Consider the following 9,399-nt stretch of genomic DNA (forward strand, 5'->3'; position numbering starts at 1 on the left):
ATGTGGGTTCTTTAAGAATAGGATACTCTACTCTTTCCGGAAAACCCCTCCCATTCTGTTTTTCATGGTGCTCAAAATACCCTTACATCATAAAAGGGACAAGGAAGAACCAGGGGTATTAGCCTGAGTGCTGTAGAGAAACAGAACCAGTGTGTGTGTGTGTGTGTGTGTGTGTGTGTGTGTGTGTGTGTGTGTGTGTGTGTGTGTGGTCTCTAAAATAGTAACAGTTGCCATGGAAGCAAATGTCTTTACTCCCAGCACTTGGGAGGCAGAGACAGGCCAATCTCTGTGAGTTTGAGACAAGCCTGGTCTACAAGTTCCAGCTAAATCACACCTGCAAACCCTTAGTTACCCAGTCCTTGAGGCTGGATGCCATTAGCTATCTGAGAAAGGGGAGTGGGCAAGCAAGAGTCGCTCAATCCACAAGGCAGCCTCGGTAGTTCCGACCAGGCACCAGAAGCCTGGAAGTTTCCTGGAGAGTCACTGCTCCCTACTGCCCAAAGGAAGCTTGGAAATGGTGATTCTCTTATCAGAAGAGGGATCCACAGGGCTACAGGCAAATCAACTCTGCTGCGACAGGGAAGGCCAGTCCCATGAAGGGTAAGCCAATCTTCCTTCTACATGCCTTTTTCTGTGTGCGTGTGCTGCTACCAGAAGGTGCCACCAACAGTCGGAGTGGGTCTTCCCATATCAATCAAGGTAACTGGGACACTTCTTCAGGTGAGGGCCCCTACTCGGGCCATTCTAATTTGCAGCAAACTAGCAACACATTGAGTTGAAGTACAAGATTAGCACACAGAACCATTGTGGGGCAAACAACAGCATCGGCTGGCTCAGGTTGCAAGATGTACAGAGACAAGTGAGTACCCAGGCTCTCTCACTGCCTTCCTGCCCCAGGATACTGTCCTGACCCCACTCCGTACTGCCATCGAGTCTTTGAAAAGGTTCTTTAGGAACATTCTACTGCCACTTCATTATATAGAAAATGAGCCCCACAACAACATGTACCTTACCGGGTTAATAAGATGGAATGTCTGATGAGTACTCTGTAAGTCAGTCATTCCATCACCTTTAAATATTTATTTTGAGAAGAAAGCTATGAAAAACTTAAATCAAAATTTAATCTTCCAGTGAGACCATTTCTATCCATCTTCTTTTTCTAAGTTAAAAATAAAATATTTTTACATATCTTCATCGCTCACCGGTTAGCTTTTGATCCTAAAAATATAAAATTTTAAATATTACTTCAGAGATAAAAGAGGTAGAAAATTAGAAATCAGGGTACAGATAGGCAGATTCCTTTGTGATCTGTGGTTTAGTGAAATGCAAGCCTTCCGGGAAAATGTATTCATTGAAAAGTGAGTAGTGGGATTGGAGAGGTGGTTTAGCAGTTAAGAGCATTGACTGCTCTTTCAGAGGATCCAGGTTCAATTCCTAGCACCCACATGTCTGTAGTTCCAGTTCCAGGGGACCCAGTACCCTCTCACAGACATGCAGGCAACACACCAATGCACCAAAAATAAAAATCAAAACAAAACTGAGTAGTTAAGTGTGATACTGCATGACTGTAACCTCAGCACCAGGGAGAGGAGGAGGCAGGAGATGCAGGGGTTCAAGGTCAGCCTGCTGGGTTATACGGCTACTCTGAGGCCAGTCCCAGGTGTCAAAAAGTAAAATCAGACTCAAGGGATAAGAACACCTCATATGCTCTTCCAGAGGACCAAGATTCCTAGTCCCCGGTCCTACACAGTGCCTCACAACCACCTGTAACTCCAGTTCCAGATCTGATACCCTCTCCTGGCCTCCAAGAGTAATTCGCGTACATGGTACATAGATATACATGCATGCAAAATCCCCTACACATAAAATAATAATAATAAACCTAATTAAAAAAAAACTAAAATGGCCCAGCAGTGGTGGCGCTTGGCGCTTGTCTTTAATTCCAGCACTCGGGAGGCAGAGGCAGGCGGATCTCTGTGAGTTTGAGACCAGCCTGGTCTACAAGAGCTAGTTCCAGGACAGCCTCCAAAGCTGCAGAGAAACCCTGTCTCAAAATACCTAAATAAATAAACAACAACAACAACAAAAAAACTAAAATGAAGGCAGTGATGGCACATGCCTTTAATCCCAGCACTTGGGAAACAGATGCAGGAGGATCTCTGTGAGTTCAAGGCCAGCTCTGGTCCACAGAGCAAATTCCAGGTCAGGGCTACACAAAAAAAAATCTGTCTCCAAAAACCAGCAAATAAATAAATACATAAATAAATAAAGTAAAAAGAAAGAAGGAAAAAAATCACATAATCTGTGTGAAAATCTAGTCAAGGTAGTGCTTTGATACAATGGAAATGTTGCTACCATCTACCTGTCTAACAAAAATGACTTGTTCTAACACTGCTAGGAAAGATGCTCATTGAAATGCTTATTAAGGGCTGGAGATATAGTTCAGTTGGTAATGTGTTTAGCTTATGTACATGAGGGTCTGGGTTTGATCTCCACCAACACACACACATACACACACACACACACACACACAAATATTAATTATAAATCTAATCCCCCAAGATACAATTTGATAAATACAGATTTAGAGGTGTTCTTCAAGGTGATAGCTTCAATTCTTTTAAAATTGCCAATATCATGGGAGGGGGGCAAAGAATGATAGTAATGTAAATTTTTCCAGTCCACAAAATGCAAATCGTGACCCTTGGAATGTTATTGATGGTTTTGCAGATCAAGCTAGTCTGCCAGATTTTGCATCCATGCATCTGCTTGCAATTCCATCCCAGCATTCCTCATTCCTTATGTGACATGTATTCGTGGTGTCTGGTACCGTCGGCAGTTTCTTAGGATTTATGCTTCTTCCCACATGTGTAAATTAAATAAAATCTTCCCCCATGCTTATTTAGTATTTACATTGGAATTGGGATCATATTTTCTTTCAGATTTATCTTTGACATATTTTGACATATTTCTTAGAATGATCTTTAGTAGTTTTATAAAAATAATATTACACTAAAATAAAAATAGAATGTTGCCCAAAACTTGGGAGACTTGAAATATGCTTATACATTTCCTCTTTCCTAAAATATATTCAGCACAAATGCACGCATATATGATTAAGACAGGAAATAAAGCTGAGAAAATAGCTCAGGTGTAAAATGATTTAAGATAAAGGTACATGATACAAAATACAGTGAGTAAACCAGAGCCTCAGAGCTGGGCTATGGCCCAGTTGGAGAGAATATTCCTAGCTTTGGGTTCGTTCCCAACACTAACCACAGTCACTCACAGGCAGACACTCACACCAGAAAACTCATCAAAACAAACAACCCTACTCTAACCCTCCCATACACACACCACCACCAAAACAGTTTTAAAATTACCTGTCCAGGGTGACCATAACAAAGTCCAAGGCCAGAATTTCTCAGAGGAATTTTCGTGATCAGTAGATTATGAAAAGGGGTGGACATCTCTTAAGGCGCAAACAAAACAAAAACCAAAGATAAACTGTTTCGGGGTTCCTATACGTTGTGCTATAAAAAGTGCATTCGTTATCTAATGTTGTAAGAGAAATTGCAACAAGTTTATTGGCCTAAAATCATAATAGTACTTGTATTTTATAGTTTCTGTTGGTCAGGAATTCAGACAGGATGTAACAATGGGAATAGCTTGTCTTTCCCAACGTGACATCTACAAGACTAAAGACAGGGGAATTAAAATCACTGGAAGACTTAACAGGGAACAGGTCTGCTTCTGAGTTACCGCACTCTGTGGCTTTCAACCTGATACTGGAAAGTCAATTTCTTAGCCACATAGGACTCATTCCCCGGGGGCTGACTGGTTGTTCCCATGACAAGGTCACTTAGGAGGCTGAGGCAGGAGGATTGAGAATTTCAAGCCAGCCTGGAATATACAGTGAGACCTTATATCAAACACTCTAGGGCAAGTGAGAGAGCTCACCTGGCCCAGGTGATTGGCACTAAGCCTGGCAACTTGAGCCATATGCCCAGACCCACATGGTAAAGGGGGGTGGGGGTAAGCTCACACCACAGGTTATCTTCTGATCTCCACAGAGGTGTCACCCCACAAAATAAATACAGTTTTTAAAGCATTAACCAAATGAAAGAATGAAAAAAGTCAAATGAAATATTTATAGAAAGTTAGTATCTGAAACACTGATTAAAAACTACATAAATTTATTTGTTTCTGAGACAGAGTCTCACTAGGTAGCCCTAGCTGTCCTGAAATCCACTGTGTAGACCATGTTAGGCTTAAACTCACGGAATTAGCTGTTTCTACTGGGAATAAAGGCGGGTACCATATATCATATATCATATATATATATATATATCATGTTATCTGTGGATTATTGTTGATTTAACTTTATTGGTGATTAAAGTGCTGGGATTAAAGGCGGGTACCACCATGCCTGGCTTAAAAACTATATACATTTTAAAATTTGATTTTGATTGCTGTGAATCTGAAAAGTATAGTTCTCATCATTTGTGTTGGCTGAAACTTTCACTGAAAGCCAAATACTGGGGATTGAGTTCAGGTTTTATCGCACATTAGGGAAGTACCTCACCCACAGAGTCCAATCAATTCTTTCAACTGGGCCAAAAACATATGACTACAGAATGCTTTGATTTCTTCGGCTAACTAGAGATGGCTAGAAATAATAACTCTTCACATATTTAGGCAGAGGTTTTTATTTTGTATTAAAACAGTGTCTCAGCCAGGTGGTGATGGCGCACACCTTTAATTCCAGCACTTGGGAGGCAGAGGCAGGCAGATCTCTGTGAGTTCAAGGCCAGCTTGGTCTACCTAGCTAGTTCCAGGACAGAGAAACCTTGTCTCAAAAAACAAAACAAAACAAAACAAAAAACCAAACAAACAAACAAAAAAAGACAGTGTCTCATGTAGTCCAAGCTGGCCTTGAACATGCCACGTAGCTGAGGATGACCTTCAACCCCTGCTTCTTCCTTCTAAGTGCTAGGACTGTGAGCATGCAATCCCATAACTGGCTTTAAACCCAGGGCTTCTCTACATATTACGCAAGCTGATTTATATCCCAAATTAATTATTAAAACATAAGTACCTGTGACTCAGATTTTAAGCACAGTTAGGATTTGAAGGTTGAAATTTTACTATAGTCAATTAGAATTCATCAGAAAAAAAATCCAAAATAGTATTAGAAATAAATTGGTTTTTAAAGTGTCTGTACATTAATGCATTTGGAAGCAGGTATGAATATGTACGTATACATATATGTGGATATAACACGTTATCTGTGGATTATTGTTTATTTAACTTTATTGGTGATTAAACCTAGGGCCTTGCACGTACTAGGCAAAGTCTTCTACCATTTAGATAGGTCCTCAGACCCAGCTTGTGGTCTCAAACTATTAATGATTAACTTATATGAGCCCCATATGTATAGGCAAGTCTGTTCTCATCCACACCACTAGGGTTGCTTTAGTCTTCAGGCTTCTCTGAAGGAGCAGGTGGGTCTTTTTAAGGTTTACGGAGAATAATAGAAAAGGAGATTTATCATAGAAATTAACTCACGAGATTATGAAGGCCAAAGAGTCCCAGGACACGCCTTTGGCAAGATTCCAAGCCACGAGAGTCCCTGGGAATAACTCAGCGTGAGGCCAGAGGCCTAAGGCCAGAACAGGCAAATGTGTTCATTCTCAGTGTAAGGCAGAAGCCTCAACATTGCCAATGAGTGTGCAATTTGTGAGTCGTGGACACAGACGGCTGCAGAATGTGCAGTAACCATACCAGAGTACATGTGCAGACGGATGGCCTGGTCGTTCTGTCCCATCTGTCCTCGGTGGATGGATGATGCCCACCCACATGGAGACAGCCTTCATGCAGACCATAGATGCAGATGCTAACCTCTGCTGGAAATACCTTCACAGACACACGCCGAAACAGCTTGAGCAGCGGTCTGGGCCGTCCCTCCCCTGCCAGGTTGGCACAGTTCCCCTCCCAGTGAAAAGGCACACTGACAGGAGGGGTAAGAAGCATTGGGTTCGTAGCCTCCTTTTCTGCTTTTGCCTTCCGTGACGTTGGCTGGCAAATCTAATGACGAATTCATTTTTGTGTTTAACTTCATTTAGATTTGTTCTCCAGTTATGCGGCAAATGCCTTAAAGATAACGACAGCTCCTGAAGGCGTGCTTCCCCTGGAGCTAGACTTGGCTCTTAGCCACCGTTACCTTCTTTCTGAAATGTATTGTACAACTGCTCATCTCCCTTGTGCGTAATGGCTTTTAGCAGCATTTCAGAACACAGTGGACTATAAAAAGCTGAAAGCAAGTGCCCATTCTACACTGTGAATTTATCTATTTTCCTAAACAAAGAAAACATAAAGCTTTCTTGTGGGAAGTTCAGTGGTTGTTTCATAGGTAGAGTGAAAATGGATGTATAAAAAAAGACTTTGCGAGGGCTAGAAAGACAGCTTAGTGGGTTAAGACACCTGTGGCCAAGCCTGACAGTTCAGTCCCTGGAACCCATGGCAGAAAGAGAGATCTGACTCCACTGGCTAGCTTCCAGCCTCCACATATGTGGTGTGACATGCACATTCCCTACACAAGAAAGCTTAATCAATTAATCAGTTAATTGATTTTTTACAATAACTACCTCAAAATTCCCACAGAAAAGTGTTAGGTATTCACTGCAGGATACAAGGTAAAGAATAACAGGGGGAAGGGAGGCTTTAATCCAGCACTTGGAAAGCGGAGTTTGAAGCCACTTGTGTCTACACAAATGGTTCTGGGACAGCTAGAGCTCTATAAAGAAACCCTGTCCAAAAAAAAAAAAAAAGTAGGAATGGCTAAGTTGTTTGTTTCTTGCTTGCAAGAAAAGAAAATTTCCCAAATAAATCCGATGACTGTCCTTAGCAAGTAGCTTACATCAGAAATCACTGTTCAGAGACGTATCTCGGGTTTGGCAGAATACACAACCTGCATTTTGAAACAAAGCCCAAGTTAATTCTACATAAACAGCAGAGGCATCTCGGTAAGGATGGTTGTGGTAAAACTGGACTGCAGAAGCCAGAGAGAAGTGGTGCACATCTTTTAATCGCAGCATTTGGGAAGCGGAGGCAGGTGGATCTCTGTGAGTTGGAGGCCAGCCTGGTCTACAGAGTGAGTTCTGGGACAGCCAGCTGTTACACCAAGAAACCAAAAAAGTCCCCCACCAGACTTCAGAGAAGTGGCTAGCAAATTCTTATTATTGCTGTTATGTGTGTATGGGTGTGTGTGCTCCTTTGTGAAGGACAGTGTCTATGTGTGTGTAGGGGGGTTGTAGATGTGCATGTGAGAGGGTGTGTGTGTGTACATGTGTGTGGTTGTGCATGTGTGGGGGTATGCAGATGTGTGGGTGTGTGTGCATGTGGGGTGCATGCAGGTGTGTGCGTGTGCACGTGCGCGTGCGTGCACGCACGCACACACATGTGTAGGGGGTGGTATACTGCTTTATACAGGCTAGTGTTGAGTCAACGTTAGGTGTCTTTCTCTGTTGTTCTCTGCTTATTCTTTGAAACATGCACCCTGCACCCCACCCCTCCCAAGCCTGAACTCACAATTTCATCTAGACTAACTGGCCAGCGAGTGGTTTATAGCAATTTTCTCCAGGATAAAACCTTCCACCTTGGAGGGAAGCTCCTTAAGATACAGAGTATTCGAAAAGGAAGTGAAACGTGTCATGTTGTCCTTAGGGAAGCTCATTTAGCTCATGAAGAAAACATCTGGAAGGCTTCAGGAAGTCCCTAAACCTGACAAGACATAATATCAGGCCCCCACCGCAGCTTATACAAGCCATGAGGACTGCTAAGAGACTCTAAGAGGAACTGAGCTGTGTGGATGAGACACTCTCCAACCTGTTGAGCTGCCTGCAGGCTGTGCAGTACACTCCTGGCTTCCAGCTTTTTTGAGCAATCATCCATGCTGAGGTGGCTTTGGGTGACTCAGCTGTCTTTGAGTCATTTCTGCTCTTGAGGTATCCCAATAAAACTCATTGGCTTACCAAGTTGAACTTTGGTGGTGTCCTAACTGTGATCTCTCATTGGTTCCTTATCTGGAGAAGGTTTGGTAATGTCTCCCCAGAAACAGTGTCACCCAATGTCTCTGCCCACCCCAGTCCACCTGTCTCTGCCCCACCCCAGTACTGTGCCAAGGTTTTTACATGGGTGCTAGAGAGCCAGATGAGGTCCTCACACTTGTACAACCAGCACTTTACCTGCCGGGTAAAGCGTCTTCCCAGCCACCCGAAATGCCTATTCATAACTACAACAGTAAATATTTGTTTCAGACAAAGTTAATAAATAAAAACATGAGTCCAAGTATGGCAATAAGAACTTAGGATATAGTATACTGACGCTATAAAGTCATTTCCTATGATCTGAATATTAATATCTCCCGAACAAACTGGAACATGATTACCAATTTTTAAGAGATAAATGTATTATGACAAAAGGGGTTTCTTATGTGTTAAAGCATCAACTGGGGGAGGAAGGGGCTTATTTCAGCTTGCAACTCTCAGATCATAATCCATCACTGAGAGAAGCCAGGACAGGAAAGGACAGGAACCTGGAGGCAGGAGCTGAGGCAGGGGTCATGGAGGAGTATTGTTTAGTGGCTTACTACCCATGTTTCTCTTCATCTGCTTCCTGATACCCGCCCCCTAGGATCACATGCCTAGGAGTTACCAGGCTGGGCTCAAACTCACAGTCCGCTTCTGCCTCCCAAGCACTGGGATTAAAGGCATTACTCACTATCACCCCATTGCTTGTTTAGGGGAGTTTCTTTTAAAACAAATAAACAATAATAATGGAGGGTCTTTATATAACCCAGGCTGGTTTTGAGCTCACTACACACTGTTGAAACTGACCTTGAACTACACCTCCACCTCCCAATCACTGGTGTCACTGGTATGTATCACCACACCTATCTTCTTTTAATAATTATTAAAATTGAGTGGGTATTATTTGCTAACACTTGGGCAATTAGATTTTAATTACTAATTAGACTCCTTCCCTATTGAAATGACCCCTAGACCCAACTATTGGTGCTCTTAGTTCTAGCCTCATACCCTTTTCTTGAATTTCCAGACCTTTGTTTCTCTGCTCAGGGTTTTTGTAGAGGCCTGAATAAAGTCAGTTTAAATCAGGACACTCTCAAAGCTGAAGAAAGTGGTCCTCAGTCGATGGTTAGCTGCTAATACCACACTGAAATAAACACTCATGTTTAGCATGGCAACCTGGGAGAAATTTATTTATGGTGGAACCAGGGAGTCAACATTTCTTTTTTTTTTTTTTTTTTTTTTTGGAGCTTAAGTGAGTTTATTAGAAAGGGGAGGAAGGAGGAAAGAAGAGAAGAGGGAGGCAGAGGCA

General features: G+C 42.5%; 1 long non-coding RNA gene across 1 annotated transcript; it reads left to right on the forward strand.

The window, feature by feature from the left end:
* Nucleotides 1-413: 413 nt before the first annotated feature.
* On the forward strand, nucleotides 414-8,039 carry LOC121132725. The gene is made up of 2 exons (XR_002382119.1): nucleotides 414-600; nucleotides 7,726-8,039. It is a non-coding gene; the product is annotated as an uncharacterized LOC121132725 (long non-coding RNA).
* Nucleotides 8,040-9,399: the final 1,360 nt, after the last annotated feature.

Source organism: Mesocricetus auratus, unplaced genomic scaffold (assembly GCF_017639785.1).
Source record: "Mesocricetus auratus isolate SY011 unplaced genomic scaffold, BCM_Maur_2.0 Super-Scaffold_100026, whole genome shotgun sequence".
NCBI classification, from domain to species: Eukaryota; Metazoa; Chordata; class Mammalia; order Rodentia; family Cricetidae; genus Mesocricetus; species Mesocricetus auratus.